Genomic DNA, 17,031 nt, shown 5'->3' on the forward strand with positions numbered 1-17,031 from the left:
GAGATTTGGTGGCTGGCTGCATTTGAGGTGACGTGCTATCCATTTTTAAATAAAGAATATTATGTTGCTATCCTCTTGTTATGATGTTGTAGACAATCTAACAGTTGTTGTTAACAGGTTCCAACAGAGACCCATGAAATTCTGAAGTGGTACTTCAACCAGACTGAGCTTCCTTCCACTATCCAGCAGCAGTCGAATGGCGAAAAGCTTTATGTAGAAGGATATGGTGAATATGAGGTTGAATGGCACCTGGCTGCAGATCTTAAAACCTTGAAATGCATGTTTGGTATTTCCCAAGGAGCAATGGCCAAGTATCCTTGCCTGTATTGTATGACCGAACGAGGTGTCTCCAAAGGAGGAAAAGAGAGAATGGAAATGCCCAAATGCAATCAGTAATAGGCGTGAACCCCCAAATCGTGATGCTCCAGGAGTGGATCCTACTTGGGATCCAATTCTTCCTATCCCTTTGATCAGAGTTCATATTTGTGTTTTGCATGTGCTGGTTAGAATAATTGAGAAACTAGTCTACATGTACATCGAATTTTCATGGAATATGAAACCAGCAGTAGAGAGTGAAAGAACTATTAAAAAAATAGAGCAAGTGCTTTCAGATGCAGGTTTACATTGTGGTCAAGTGAAGATTGAGAAGGACTTGAGAAGATCAGGGAAGACCGGAAATGTTCCTAGCAAACCATGTTTTGGAGGTGCAAAAGCCAGAAAGTTCTTATCTAATCATACCCAGAGAGGTCATCTGGGTACAGATTTTGAGGTGTGGAGGAAGCTTCATGCAGCTGTACTTGACCGAGGCTCTTCAGGACAAGCAAGGGTGGCAAAGGCCAAAGCGTGGTTGGCACTTGATCGCCTAGCACCTTTGTTGCAAAAAGCAAGGTTTGAAGATGGGGATGTTGAGAAATTTGAGGCAGTTGTGACAGAGTTCTACACTAGCTATGAAAAGGCATGGGGTGCGACAAACTTGACACAATACATGGTTATTACTTGAAAACCTACAGCTTTGAGTATTTTTTGTTGTTCAAAAAATATTGTACGATACTAAATGTCTTGTTGTTGTTGAGCATTTGTAGCACATTTTGCATGCACATGGAACCTTTTTTGCGGAAGAGTTTGGAAGCCTTGGGATTTGGTCTACCCAAGGCATGGAAAGATCTCATTGGCAAGCACGTTGTGCCTATCAAAGGGCCACTCAACATGGAGGAGGAATAAAGAAAAGTAATCCCATGAAGCAACTATGTCAGTGGTGGTATAGGCGGATTCAAGTGAGGGCTTGTGTGAAGATCAAACATGCTGAATCAGCTGTGTCATGTGCAATAAGAAAGGTTCAGGCTGAACGGAGACGTTCAATATATGTCTCCTCACAGGGAAAGCAGAATCATGCTGAATGGCTAAGACAACGACAAAGACAGGGCAGAGTGTGGAAGAAAATTGATCATTGAAATATATATTGTAAAACAATGATGTAACTGTGAAAGATTTTAAAAGAACAAGAGCTTTCATCTATGTCCCATATAAATGTTTCCAATATATATACATTTCATAGTTTGCAATGGTAAACAAGAAGAGTATTGAGAAATATGACGAAACTTCTTAGCAACTGGAACAATCTAAATTTGTTAATCTGGAACAGAGACTTCCCCCAGCCGAGCCTTTTTTGTTGACGTTTCTGCATCATCTTCTTCATCCTCTATTAATGGCACAAGAGGGACCTTTGGCCTTGCTGTTCTAAGAAGATGCTTCTTCCCGCAATCACTCAACAGATTGGGATCTGTGATTCCACATGCCAACCCGTAAGCAGCATATGTTAAAATAATATTTACATCTTAACGAATATACTCCAGGTCCCTTTCCAAAAATTCGAACAGCTGCTTGCCGCTCCAGAAGTATTGCCTTGTTTGCATTCAGCCTTACGTGGTAGCCACCTAAATACCTGGATAAAGTCTTTATCGCCATCAGAGGAAAACTGGCATTGTCATTGGAGTAGCTAGCGTGAAATATCACAATTTGAGGGAATTTTAGGCGGTGTATATATGTTCCTAGTGTCGAATCGTGGCCCAATCCCGCCATACGCTTGCCTGAAGCACGTTTGAGGAATGTGTCTTCATATATTTCCAATTGAAAAAATAAAGGAGCATTATCCAGAAACAATATCACCAAACATTTCACGACAAAGTTGATAAAGCCAAATCCACAACAAAAAAAAACTAACCTCTTGGTTCTCATCTGCTTCAAGCAAGGCGTCTTGCCATAAATTAGTGCTCGAACTAGGAACGTTTTCCGCTGACTTATTTGGCACATCCCTACACCCTCCCATGTTGGTGATATTCAATCTGTCCCTTGCTTCTTGTAGCTCTTCCTCTGTGGCATCTTTTCCTTCATATCTAAGGGCATCAGCATAGATCATATTTAGTGTTGCTGCAGCAGAAAGGAACTCGGTGTCTTTCACATGGCTATCCACTAGTAGGTACTTGTCTATCCCATCATCATCTACAAAATTGTCATCGACCTCCAGATTCTGGGCTATGAAAGCTATGCAATGATCCTCCCTTAAGTTAAATACACGTTGTATGTCTGTCAGCAATATATACTCTGAATCTCCTACTTGGTAGGAGGGGAGTAATGGCGTTGGAATGGGGGAGGAGTCATCTGATTCAATCACAAGCTGACCTACATCACTGTTTTGTTCTCTAACTGCCTCAATATCAACCACCGAACTAAGCTTCCTCTCTTCTTCAACATTGAACTCCTCAATGACATGAGGAGTGTCCTCCTCTTCAGCAGCATCCTCAACGATGGGACTTGCCTGACGAGAAATCGTGTCTTCACTTTCAATTTTTGCAAGCGGCTCTGTACATTCTTCATCTGTTAATTGCACGTTCATGTGCAAGAAGCATAAGAAGGCGTAGGAGTATTCCATCAAGCGGCACTTTCTTTTGTGAAAAGGGCAAAGCAAGGCTCTCTTCTTGTCACATGGCACCTTGTGCCAATCCCTGTTTAACCTCTGCTTCTTCTCCGGCGAAACCTTGAGATTAAAATGAATGTGACTTTTCCCATCAATCATCATTGGTTCTTCATTTGTGAGCTCGTCAAACTCTTGCTTTGCCTCTTCGAAGTATCCATGATGGCTAGACAATGTATCCTCCAGAGAAAAATCGCTATTGAACATCAACGAAATTGCAGGGTGCAAATCATGATGTCGACATTTGTACAGGAAGTCATATAATAGAGTTGCAGGAGTTTCTTTGATCTCTTCGTCCACATCAAATTCGACTTGAACTTGCGCCATGGCTGAATTCAAGTCTGTAGAAAAGACATGGAAAATATTAGTTCAGGCAATGAATCAAGAGACAGTCGATCTTAAACAACAAATCTCTGTGTGGTGTAAATGGAGTCAACATAACGCGAGAGGAGATGCCAGAGGAATCCAGGTATTCCTCCTCGCGTTGTAGTGAATCTATTTTCCCTAACGCAAATAAAATTGCAGCTAAGTCAAGGACCTCTTCTCGTGTTATGGTGAATCGATTCACCATAATGCGAGGAGGAGTATTGTGCTTCCTATGGGACCTTCGCTCGCGTTGTAGTGAATTGATTCACCGCAATATGACGACTTTATCATCCTTTGGCAACGCCTCTAACGTTATGTTGAATTAAAAATAAAGATAGTTCTCCAGTTCCCATACTGAGAGAGGAGGTGTCAAACGAATTAAAATACTCTTCTTCGCAGTCAATTCACCATAAGGCGAGGAGTCATAGGTTTTCAATTCACCTTAACGCGATGAAAAGACAAAGCAAGAAGTTCTCCACGACTGAAACCAAAACAACGAAATAACAAAAGAAGAAAATGAAAATGGATTCAACATAACGCGAGAGGAGACGCCAGAGGAATCCAGGTATTCCTCCTCGCGTTGTAGTGAATCTATTTTCCCTAACGCAAATAAAATTGCAGCTAAGTCAAGGACCTCTTCTCGCGTTATGGTGAATCGATTCACCATAATGCGAGGAGGAGTATTGTGCTTCCTATGGGACTTTCGCTCGCGTTGTGGTGAATTGATTCACCGCAATATGACGACTTTATCATCCTTTGGCAACGCCTCTAACGTTATGTTGAATTAAAAATAAAGATAGTTCTCCAGTACCCATACTGAGAGAGGAGGTGTCAAACGAATTAAAATACTCTTCTTCGCAGTCAATTCACCATAAGGCGAGGAGTCATAGGTTTTCAATTCACCTTAACGCGATGAAAAGACAAAGCAAGAAGTTCTCCACGACTGAAACTAAAACAACGAAATAACAAAAGAAGAAAAAAGCACAAAGGAGATAAAAATACCAGGAAAACGAATTGTATACAATCGTCGCAGGAGATGGAGATGAAGGAGGTTGGAGGTTTGTCTTTGACGTTGGATACAGGAGGATGATTGATGAAGGAGGGTTGGAGGAGATAGTCAGTCGTTGATGGAGATAAAGGCCGTTGGTGGGGAGATAAATGAGAATACGAACTCCAAAAGAGGCAATAAATGAGATGAGTATCCTAGAAAATCCGTTTTTAATGCTACGCGACACGTCAGCACCGCGTTTTCACCCGCCATTCCATGAATGCCACGTGGCATCCCGCCGTGTACCTAGCACGTGTACAAGCTATAAAGTTTAATCAAAGCCCTTTTTAATGCTATACGACACGTTAGCGCCGCCTAGTCGCCCTGGCAGTCCGCCAGCACGTGTGTTCGCTCTAAAGACTAATCAAAGCCGTTAATCACGCCACCTTTTCGTCCTCTTATCGATTTTGCCTTGTCCGTCCTCCTGCTTGCCTCCAGCTGACTTCCGACTACCGCCACAGTACTGAACCGACTTTCCAACACCTGCACGACAGTCTCCATCCATTCACACGCAAGAAATGTAAGTTTTTGTATAATACTTGATTGTTTTGTAAGTTTCTTGTATATTGCTTGTTTGTTTTGTTTTTTCTTCGACTGTTTGTCCTGTGCCATTGTTTATTCTTCGACTGTTTGCCTTCTGCCGTGGTGATTCGATTCACCTTAAAGCACACGACGGGCCATTAGAATCTCAATAAGCTCCATGTCTTATGGTGGATCGAATCACCATGGCAGAAGGCAAACGTAAGAGATTCGCGAAAATCGATTCACTATAACGCGAAGAGGATTGTTTTGCTTTGATTGGCCCTTAGACTCGCGTTATGGTGAATTCACCATAACGCATGACCAAAGGGCAAAGGATTCACGATAATCCACCTCTTATTGGTGTCAATTAAATCACCTCCTACACGACAGTCTCCATCCATTCCCACTCATAGAATGTGATGAAAGTGTATTACTTGATTGTTTTGTGTTTCTTGTATAATACTTGATTGTTTTGTTTTTCCTTCGACTGTTTGCCCCCTGCCATTGTTTTCTCTTCGACTGTTTGCCCTCCGTCATGGTGATTCGATTCACCGTAAAGCAGACGACGAGTCATTAGAATCTCAATACTGCTCTATGTGTTATGGTGAATCGACTCACCAAACTGCAAGACGGAAAGATAAGAGATTCGGGAGAACCCTTCTCCCGTTGTAGTAGATCGATTCACTATAACGCGAGGAGGATTGTTTTGATTTGATTGGCTCTTAGTCTCGCGTTATAGTGAATCAAATCACTTTAACGCAAGATCGAAGCTCAAAGAATGCATGATAATCCGCCTCTTATTGTTGTCAATGAATTCACCATAATGCGAGAAAAATTATTGTGTTTCTGTGGACCTTCATCTCTCGTTATGGTGAATGGATTCACCATAACGCGAGGAAGTGCATATTGCTTTCTTGGCCCCCCTCTCTCGCTTTATGGTGAATTGTTAATCGTGTACTACTGAATAGCAAAGTTTTCTGCTTTTTCTTGCGTTTTCAGATGGCTCGTGTAAGGCATACAGCTAGACGCATTGATAATGCAGCTCCCTCATCTACTGGGAAGAAGATGGGCGTTCTGAAAGCCTCAAGATCAAGAAAATCAAGCAGTCCTTCCCGATTGTCCAAAACGCAGCCTAGACTCAGGCGTTTCGCAGAGCATTCGGCAGCCCTGCGAGAAATCAAAAAGTTTATGAAGCACCCGACAGCTGCTATTCCCAGATTGCCTTTCCAGAGGCTTGCCAGGAGAATTTGTGAGCAGAATGGAATTTTGTTTAGGTGGAAGGCATCGGCCTTGTTTTGCTTGCAAGAGGCCACAGAAGATTGGATGATCGAATTTTTTTTGGATAGTTACGTTCTTGCTGCCCACGCACACAGGGTGACAGTAATGAACAAGGATTTTTTCAGCCTAATAGCCCTTCGTTTCAGATACGATAAGTCACTTAGACCAGTTACGTTTACTGATGAACGAATGTTACAAATTTTGGATGTCCGGCCTGTACAAAAAGTGAGAATTGAAGAGGTGACCGAGGGAGGTCCAGATCATGAGCATCAGACTCGGGAAAATTTAATGACAGGCGCTCAAAGGGAACATCAAGCTGCAATGCTTGCATTGCAAACAAAAAGGGAAAATGTTCGCGCACTCCACGCCATGAATCGGGAGGCGCTGCAATTTTTGTTGCCGGAGTTCTATGTACCCTTTAATATTAGAGGGCATAGATGTTATTTCCCGATTCATGCTGAAGAAATCAACATTTTGTTTGATCCCAAAACTGAAGTCAACGACAAAGTGCTCAGATGTGTTTTAAGGTATACTCTTTTCTCTGTCCTCCCACAATTTTTCATTCTTGTCTCTTAAAGTTGATGCCTCACTCTTGATATGTTTCCTTGTGAAGTTTTGTTATTTCGCTATTGCCCGAGGATGTACAACAATGAGTGTTCCAGATTGATTCACTGGTCTCAACACTGTTGCTAGTAGAGTCAGTTCCGTACCTCGATGTGCTGAACTGGTTTCGGGAGGTCCAGCTGGACGATGCCCGAGTATTTTTTTTTGGCATATCATGAAAAGTGAGTTTGTCTCTCTCTCTCTCTCTCTCTCTCTCTCTCTCTCTCTCTCTCTCTCTCTCTCTCTCGCATGATGTTTATAGGAATCACCGTACACGAGTTATATAGTGCTTCCTTTGGATTGAAACTAATAGAATTCTATTGTGCAGTTCCCATTGGAGTCTTCTACTAGTCGACGTGCAAGAAAATGTCATTTACCTTGCAAATTCGACATCTGGTGTCCATGGAAATGTTTTGCTGTAAGTAAAAATCATTAAGATACATATTATTGTTTGAGTTAGAAGTCCGGATTGATCAGGATAATGATTGGTCTCTGTTTACAGTGGAGTCAGGAAACTAATGGCAGCTTACGAGAGCCTCAGCATGGACATCAACACCCTGGATCGATCGACCATCCGTAGGGTTAGTGTCCCCAAACAAGAAGATGGCTACAGCTGTGGGTGGAGGGTTGCACTTAATGCAATGTTGCTGCTACGAAGCATTTTTCAGCTCCCTTCAGAGGATGTAAGCATTTTCAGCTCCCATACGCATTTGTGCGCTTGTTTATCTTCTTATATATTGTCATGTTGATCTTATTTATGCCTTGATGAATTGTGATGGCAGTTTCCATCAATGTCTCGCTACGTGGACCTAGACGTCCAAACGTTTAGGGAGGAAACGATTGCGAAATTGATCGAGGTCGCTGAAGTTATGCCTCCAGACGGGCCAGTGGACTTCATCCCGCCCAATCCACGAGGGGGGATAGGCCCCCCTGAGCCTCTTACATGGGCTCCATACTTGGGAGAAGAGCCCTGGCTCCATCCTGAAGCCGATACCTATGGGTTCCAGCCATAAATAGTTTTTTCCTTCTTCCAACAAATGTACGTTTGTAAATATGCAGCTATACATGTATTGGAGGGAGAACATCAAATGTAAATACACTTATCATTTGAAAATCAGAGGATCAAATTTGCTACTGTGTTCCTTCACTGCTTGCTTTCTTACTTTAAGCCTTTTTTTGTGTACATAAAAATTCAATTGGGGAATTCTTGCCTTCATTACATTGTTTTAAACAATAAAGCATTACAAAAGCAATGTTCTGAATAGATAAGTTTATTGCATATGGAAAATACATTGTCACCGTATACATGGTCACATCATATATCTTCTAGTGCCTCTAATTCATGTGGGGCTGCAACATCTTTACAAATGATCTGATACTCTCTTCTTTTACTTAGCTTCCGACCATCGAGCTTGAAGCAAAATTGATCTGGAGGATTCTGAATAGCTACTTCTAATTCCTTCCTAACATATTCGAGAGTCCAATTCTCTTCCACTTCCAATGTCAAAGATGGGTGACCCTGTCGAATCATAACTATATCTATCAAGCAAGAGTGGCTGCCATCTCTTGTATCTTGGTCCATGCTTTCCCAGTTGTTGTTGATCCATCGCCACCTTCTATAAGTAAATGACATGCACAGATGTTGCCTGGCAATATAGTATCTGATTCCAAAATATCATTAGGATAATTTTCCGAGTATAATCAAATAAGCGTTGTAACTGTTTCACAAAAATACATTTTAATGTTTTAACACTCACCGAAATGCAATGTCGGAGGTGTTCAATCGACATTCGATCAAATCATCTCCCTTTGATGATTTCACTCTCCAACCTTTGTCAAACAAATGATCAAGCCAGACTTCATCTACATCTTTGCACACAAAAGTTGTTCTAGTTTTTCTCAATTGTTTACAATTAGAAAATAAATGAACAAAGCATGCAATTGGAACAAACAAACTTAAGTGCACATTTCTTGCACCAATGCTAGGCTTCATAGCACATTTAATATCATTAAACATTTTGGTCCTGTATGACTCTATCACTTCTGTGTCAAGCAATGGCCACTCCGGACTATCAAGTGCGGGCAACGGAATACGTTCCAACTTTCCATGTCGACTCGATTGAGTGGGCAAGGTATAAAATGAGTCATAGAAATATGTTCTACTTCTTGCGAGATCACTTGGTGCACGACCTTCATATTGAAGTTCCCCCACCTCACCATGTACGACATTCAAGAACCCCGTCAAGCATTGTGCAGGCTCCCACTCCTGAAGGTTGGATGGGTACAAATCTGTGCAAGGCAGAAAAATGTATATCAATCACCTTATTTGCAACGTTGAAATACAAAACACAAGCACTTACAATGTGGTCTGTGTCTTGGAAGTCCTTCCAATGGTCCCACGTTGATCTCTTTTTGCATGAATACATGCTGGATCAACACTTCTTTGACAGTTTTCCCTCCTGGTGCCATCTTAAAGTCAAGGATCCTTCCTTTCCAATGTTTGGCCAAGTCTTCAGATGCCTTTCCCTTCACTCGGTAGTGGCCTTGTTTTCCTGGCTGCATAGTGACCCAAGAGTACTTCCTGTATACTTGGGGAATCCATTCTTCGTTCTCGTCTTTTATGTTATACAACACAACAGATGAGATACTGCTCCTTGCTCGTTTCAGTCCACTTTCGGGTGCCATGATAGAATAACAGACGTATGAGAAAGAAGAAGTAGCAGAAAGTGGATGACTGGGCTAACCGCTTTTGTGGATCAAGGAGGGAGGATGAAATGAGGGACGGTGTGTTCTTTTTGGGCGCCAAAGATGTTTCAAGATTCAAAAGTGGAACCAAGTTGAGGGAATAACCGGGAGAATGTGTATCTATCTATTCCAAGCATTCAAGCTTCATTAGTTCTAGGGGTGGTGGAAAGAATTTTTTAGTGCTCCACGTCTAACACAGGAATGTGGAAAACATTCTTTTATTGTGTTAGTTTCTGACAAAAAAACGGTTTTAAATATTTTAAGACAAGGTGATGGTTTTTTTTAATATTTCATGAAGATAAGAGTTTCTCCACGTTTTGGGTGGGTTTGTACAGAGGTCCCACCATCGGTGAATCTCGTTCGTAGATTACATGTCACTCAATCTATGTGTCTATTATTATATTATTGTTGAAACAGCCCTCTTTTGAGTCCAGAATTTTCCTAATGTTTAGCCATGTCCTCATCAACTACATGCTATAAATCTGCATCAGAAATGGGCTGATATGTGATGTCATTTTAAACTTGCATAGGCTATACATGTGCCTCATTAGGACTTACAATTGATGTTCCACCTATAAATAGAGGCAACAAAGTATCAAATACATCCTGTGAGCTAATACCTGTCTCTTTGGTACATGATAACAAAGGCTGCACAGCATCTTCCACAAAAACAACATCCCAACTAATCAAGATACGCTTTGATTGCGGATGATATAACCTGTACCCCTTGCTCTCATCATTGTAACCAATAAAGATACATTTGAAAGCCTTGTCATCCAATTTGCGACGTTGTTGTATAGGCACTAGAGCATAGGCCAAACAACCAAATACACGCAAGTGGTCGACCAATCAATGGCTTCTTGCCATGCCAAGCCTCATATGGAGTGATAGACTTCAAAGCCTTAGTAGGACACCTGTTTAAAATATATGCTGCACACATAACAGCCTCAAGCCAAAATGCATGCACCAACTGTTGTTGGCTTTTAACCATACATCATGCCATTTCCATTAAAGACCTGTTCTTTCTCCTCTCAGCAATACCATTTTGTTGCAGAGTACATGACACTGTAAACTGGTGTTTTATCCCACGACCAGCCAGAAATGCATCCAACTCTTTAGACGTACTCTCCCCCTCGATCAGATGCAGTTTGCATAGGACCACATACATCGCTATGTACAAGTTCCAATTTACGAGTAGCCCACACAAAACCATCCTTTGGAAACGAAGAACGCTGCATTTTTCCCAAAATACAGCCTTCACAAACATGTTTCAATGGTGCCTCAAGAGGGGGCAACGAAGCAACCATATCAGATTTCTGCAAACGCAGCAAACTAGCAAAATTCAGATGACCAAAACGAGCATGCCAAAGTTTTGCATCTGAAACTGCTTTCTGATTAGAGACTGCATTTGCTGAATCTTCCACACACTTGTCATACGAATTGAGCCTATACAACCCACGAAACAAAGTGCCAAATGCAATAATTGTATCACCAGAAGTCAAATCATGAACAGTACATCTGTCATCCACAAAATTGACTACAAGTCCAAGTCTAGCAAGCGCAGAGAGACTGACAAAAGATTCTTCTTAATCCGTGGTACATACAAAGCATCTGCAAGTCCAAGTCTTGCAAGCGCAAAGACTAACAATTAATCCGTGGTACATACAAAGCATCTGCAAGTGTGAAAGAGCTGCCATTTGCAGCAGTAAGTACAATTTTACCAACGCCGGGGTAAGAAGCATTGTTGGCACATGTGACAGTATTCCCATTGGGGACAGCCTCAAGACAAGTGAACATATCACGATGCGAGGTAATGTGCCTAGTAGCACCACTGTCAAAATACCATACATAAGAGTCATCAAAAACTGCCAAACATGCATCATGTACAGATGGTTCATACTGGCAATACGCACTAAACACCCACTCTGTATCCTGCATAACATTTGCTAAATCTGAATTAGTAGAAGCATCCGCTATGGTGGCTGCATTAGACTCTTTCTTCTTAGCCTCTTTAGCCTTAAGCTTAGGGCAATTCTTAATGACATGATCAGCTGCCTTGCAATAATTGCACCTAATCTTTTTCTTGCCTTTGTCACCTGTTTTCTCAGACTTATTGCTATTACCTGTAGAAGAAGATGCAATAGTATGCCTGCTAGAAGGAGAAGAAATATTGGAGTTGGCAAACTTGCCACTTCTTCTTTGCTATGCAGCAACAAATGCCTGATCAACTGCACGCTGCTCTGTTTTGCATAGACTGCGCCTCCTACAAAAGCTTGTTTACCAATGAATCATCATTGATAGCATCAGGTCTGTCCTTAGTAACAAGTCTCCAAGTGGAAGCAAAAGTCTGATACGACTCTGGTAATGCATCAAGAACAGTTTGCACAAGAGGATGGTCTGGAATATTCTCACTTGCAGCAATCAACTGCTCTTTGAGATCTTTAATCTCAGCAAGAAAAACATTCATGTCATCATCTTCCTGCATAATCTTCGACTCTAGATCTTTACGCAGGTATGAGATTTTTGCCTCATTATTATGACCTGCATATAAATGAGCTAGAGTATCCCAAGCCTATTTTGCTATTTTAGCTGAACGAATGTGTAGGGTGATATTTCGTTTGACAGAAAGTGCAATCAAGGCATGAGCCTGTGCATCTTTACCATCCCAACAAGCTTGTTCAATAGTGGGTAAAATAGTAGCAGCAGCAGCAGTGCTGTGTGAACCTGTAATAACAGAAGGAGCAGTAGAGCTACCGCCGGGACCAGTAGCATCCTCAATAGATCCTGCATCCACAGAACCTGGACGTACTTCCAAACCCTGCACAATGTTCCACACTGCTTTTGAAACCAAAACATGTTGTATCATGTATGCCCACAGTGGGTAATTGTTGTCCCCATCCAATTTATCATCAGTAGACAACATGCGGAATACATCATTGCCGTTATCAGCCATGCAGAATACATCATTGCCGTTATCAGCCATGGCCGATGACTGAAACTGATGTAAAAGCTGCTTGTAACAACAAGGACTGAATAGAATACAGCACGTCCTATGTAGCACAGTCCATAATAGTATACGTATGCCTATTTTGCAAAAACCTACACTGTCCAAAATTTTACAGAAAATGATGAAAATACCTGTGCAAAGCTTTTGATGCAAAAACGGAGCCCGAAACAGTCAAAAATGGGATTTTTGACATAACAAAAAGCCCTACGGGCTAGCTTGCAGAGATTAGGGACCTGTACGCGCTCATGAAAGCTCACCTCAATCAGAGAACAGAGGTCAGAGGGTGCTGGCGGCGCTGCTCAAGGAGTAGATGCTTGCTCTGATACCAATTGTTGGAATTAGGGTTGCAAGAATTGAAGGGATTGTGGGGTGCGCGCAAGGATGCTGTGCGGTGCAAGAGAGGAGATGGAGAAGAGGAACACACAAGATGTGGGTGGGGAAACCTCAAAGTGGCAACCCCCTATACACACTATAAGTATATATATGGGTTAGGTACAATCATCAGTGGGCGCTCGCCCAAGACATGGGCGGTCAGTCATCAAAGGCAATGAGCCTCTGACCCCAACAACCTCCCACTCAAAGGCGAATGTGCCTCTGAATAAGAGCACCTAGTCTAATGACTAATGTACAAGACTGATGAGTGAGAACCACACTCAAAGGCGAATGTGCCTCTGAATAAGAGCACCTAGTCTAATGACTAATGTACAAGACTGATGAGTGAGAACCACACTCATCCAATGCCCACAGATGGTCTATGATCGTGTGTATCCGGCTGTCCTGCTCCCGTGTAAGTCTATACACCACTAGACATACCACACACATCCTGCAAGTATGTATGCAATACCTGCATAACTCCCCCATGCGCTATGCCAGCATCAGTTCACCGATAGACTGACAGCAAATGCTCCCACAGCAACTGCTAAATTCGGTCTCGAGATCAACATCTCATACATGAGACCACCAAATGCTGATGCGACACTAGCTAAACCTGCTAGCCGTACTGAACATGCATCAACATGAATGTCCCTGGCAATAGGCATCTCTGGTTTACTAGGCATGTCAACCCCATGCGACACTAGCTAAACCTGCTAGCCGTACTGAACATGCATCAACATGAATGTCCCTGGCAATAGGCATCTCTGGTTGACTAGGCATGTCAACCCCATGCATCTCCTGAGTGTCCACAAAAGATGAATCAACCTGTTGTGCGACCTCAGAGCAAGCTTGCTACTCCAGGTGTCTACTAGAAGACAAATCCTGCACAACTAAATCCTCATGCTCAATGTCAAACATAGTGATGAATGACTGCATACTAGCTGACTCCCCGGGGGATGGTCATCACCTCCCTGACATCCATAAGGACTGGATCCACATGTCCTGACATAACGAGATCAGCCTCTAACATGAGCATATCAAAGTCAGACTGTGTCACGGATGCCGCATCAACATCTATACTAGCAGTCAAGTCAATCCTGTCAATCTGTGTCTGTAGGGAGCAGACCAGCTCTACCTCTGTATGCACAAACTCTAACAACTGCTGTGTCTCACTAGAGCAATCTCGCTCTACCTTTGCACCTATAGATATATCTTGCACAGCATCATGCTCAATCTCGAGTATCTCAAGAAATGACTGCATCACTGCCAATGTCTCAGCATCCATATCTGACGTCTCATCCTACTATGACTCACTAGAGCACTCCTGCTCTAACTCTCCATGCATAGACTCCCGCACAACTACCTCCTATCGTGTCTCACTAGAGCAAAACCGCTCTACCTGTCTATCTGGCATAGGAGTATCATGCACAACAAGCTCATTGCTCTGCTCACTGGCAAAGCATCCTGCAGACCATGCGCAAAAGACTCTCTCCTGCTCTCTCGCTCTCTACCTGGCTGCATAAAAATCGAGACTATGCCATCTCGTACCTGATCCACGTGCATAGGGTAAACCATGCCAACCCTGGCACCTCTCGCAATGACCAGCAAACCCAAATGCATCGTAAAAGATTGCTCTCAAAGCGAAATCTGGCATCCACAATCTCTGAGCTGACCAACCGAGATCAAACTCGCTCTCAAGTCTGGCACATATCGCGACACATGTCGCAGTAAATATGATGCACCACTCGACAATGACAGTCTCACGTCTCCTGCACCAACTATGTCATGCACTGAACCATCAGACAAGTGCACACTGCCAAGCATTCCGCTAGAATAGCTACAAAACCACTCATGACATGACGTGACATGAAACGTAGCATCCGCATCTAGCAACCACTGCAAAGGACGTGCACAATCCGCATGCATAACAACATCTAGTGCATAACTCGAAGCAAATGTGATATCACCGTCACTCGTGTACTCAGACACTACATCTGCTCCCTCAACTGTCAAATCAACTGAGCTAACTGCATCTCCGAGACAACCATGTCTCTTGCACAATCCGCATGCATAACAACATCTAGTGCATAACTCGAAGCAAATGTGATATCACCGTCACTCGTGTACTCAGACACTACATTTGCTCCCTCAACTGTCAAATCAACTGAGCTAACTGCATCTCCGAGACAACCATGTCTCTTGCACTGTCGCATACGACGAAAACAATGCCGTCGATGAATGACTACAATGCCAACATGTAACCTGTCGACGTATATGTGAATGCCTCTGTCTCATACAAGTCCTGGATGACTCAGATCCATCATACATCTCATAGAATCGCTACCACAATGCTCTCGTAGTCGTCTCATGCATAACAAGATCTGAGTCCTGGATGACTCAGATCCATCATACATCTCATATAATCGCTACCACAATGCTCTCATAGTCGTCTCATGCATAACAAGAGCAAAAATAGACTCCACAAGGTGCAAGTAGATCGTAGAGATGATGGCAGCTCATCTAGCTCCTGCCACACTGATCGTCAGACATACTAGAAGGTCTACCTACATCACCACTCGATGGTCCATGCAACCCTTTCTGTGTCAATGCAACAAGCATACACTCTCGCCATGCCGCAAAGTCTAACCCATCAAACATGCGCATCTGTGAGAGGTCACAATCTGACTGATCACCTGTCTCTGCCATGAGAACCATGTAGCACACTAGAAGGCCAAATCGCTGATCAAAAGCATCTGCCAAATGTGTACAAATATGGCAAAACCGAGATGCAAATCTGTGAGACTATCGCTATGAGCGAATCGCTATGCTCACCCGTGAGCTTATCGCCAAGCTCACAATGTGCGATATTGATGCATACATGCACTAATCTCCCACCTGTCTGCAGAGAACACCGCACGTAAACCCTGAGTGCTACCTGCAATCACAAACTGGATCGTAGCAGCAACCAATGCGCATAAAAAAACCTGGGAAAATTTCGCCAGAGTTCTTGCAGCAAAACGGCTATAAAACCAATATAACCAAGTCTGCTTGCAAGCTCAAGACCATGAGCATCCAATACGCATCAAAATCCGCACTCAATATACATGCATAAACCTCTGCAAATCTGTGTCCAAACTGCAGTACCTGTCTCTGAGCGACTCAAGCTCTGACGTCCGTCGTGGCGGTCCGCTAACATTGGCATCGCTGCTGCCGGGGACGATGTCCTTAGATTAGCGGGTCTTGTCTTCTTAGCACCGTCGAAGGTTCCTCTAGATTCACATCTAGAGTTCATTCTTTATGTTTACGTTAGATTAGGTGAGAGGTTGGAGTGGGACTTCAAAGCTCTCGAGGTAGCCAGAGAGTGGGACTCTCAAGGACCTCATAGGATTAGGTAAGGTTGTGTGTGGTGAGTTAGTGCAATAGAGAATGTTGCATTGTCCGCTTCATTGAACCATGAGACTATAGAATTTTAGAACAACCCCTTTCGATGTTTTTCATTATGTTTTGCTTGTTTTTTGTTGTTTCTTTCTTTGTATCTTCATTTCCGCAATAGGAGTAGGTTAGGTAGGCCATACTGAACCAACGGATTGGTGCATAAACCATAAAATCGGCTTGTTGACCATAACTCAGAAAAAAGTACTTGAATAGTGTCCAATGCTTGTTATATGAGCTTGAGAGGGTGTAGAATGGTTTTGGTATGATAGAACAGTCTATTTTTGCATGATTGAGCTGTGATAGAGAGCTAGAGTTGATTTTTAAAAATTTATCCCAGAACAAGAAATCGCGATTTCTTGTCATCTACATATAGCATTGATATTTTTGCATGGCTGTGTTGGCCTATGTCTAAGGAGTACACTGAGCATGTTGGTACATGAATGTGAGCTCTAATTCACCTCTTATCATCAGTGTAGCGCATTGTCTGACACATTTCTTATGTTCTGATATGCTTAATGATCTCACTTTTGAGTGGCAATATACTTCTTAGACTCTAGTGGATGTGCTCTACATGCCTAGCACTTTAGAATATACCACTGTGTATCAGACAAGAAATCGCGATTTCTTATTGCTCAACATACAATATACATTTTTTGCATGACCCTGAAGGCCTATGTTAGC

The 17,031-nt window shown here is 42.7% G+C and overlaps 2 pseudogenes; both read right to left on the minus strand.

The window, feature by feature from the left end:
* Positions 1–11,796: 11,796 nt before the first annotated feature.
* LOC147625484 (uncharacterized) lies at positions 11,797–12,486 on the minus strand (annotated as a pseudogene).
* Positions 12,487–13,270: 784 nt separating this feature from the next.
* LOC147625485 (uncharacterized) lies at positions 13,271–16,117 on the minus strand (annotated as a pseudogene).
* Between the last annotated feature and the right edge of the window lie 914 nt (positions 16,118–17,031).

The sequence above is a fragment of the Cibotium barometz genome, chromosome 24 (genome assembly GCF_041138505.1).
Source record: "Cibotium barometz isolate CiBa-2024 chromosome 24, ASM4113850v1, whole genome shotgun sequence".
NCBI classification, from domain to species: domain Eukaryota; kingdom Viridiplantae; phylum Streptophyta; class Polypodiopsida; order Cyatheales; family Cibotiaceae; genus Cibotium; species Cibotium barometz.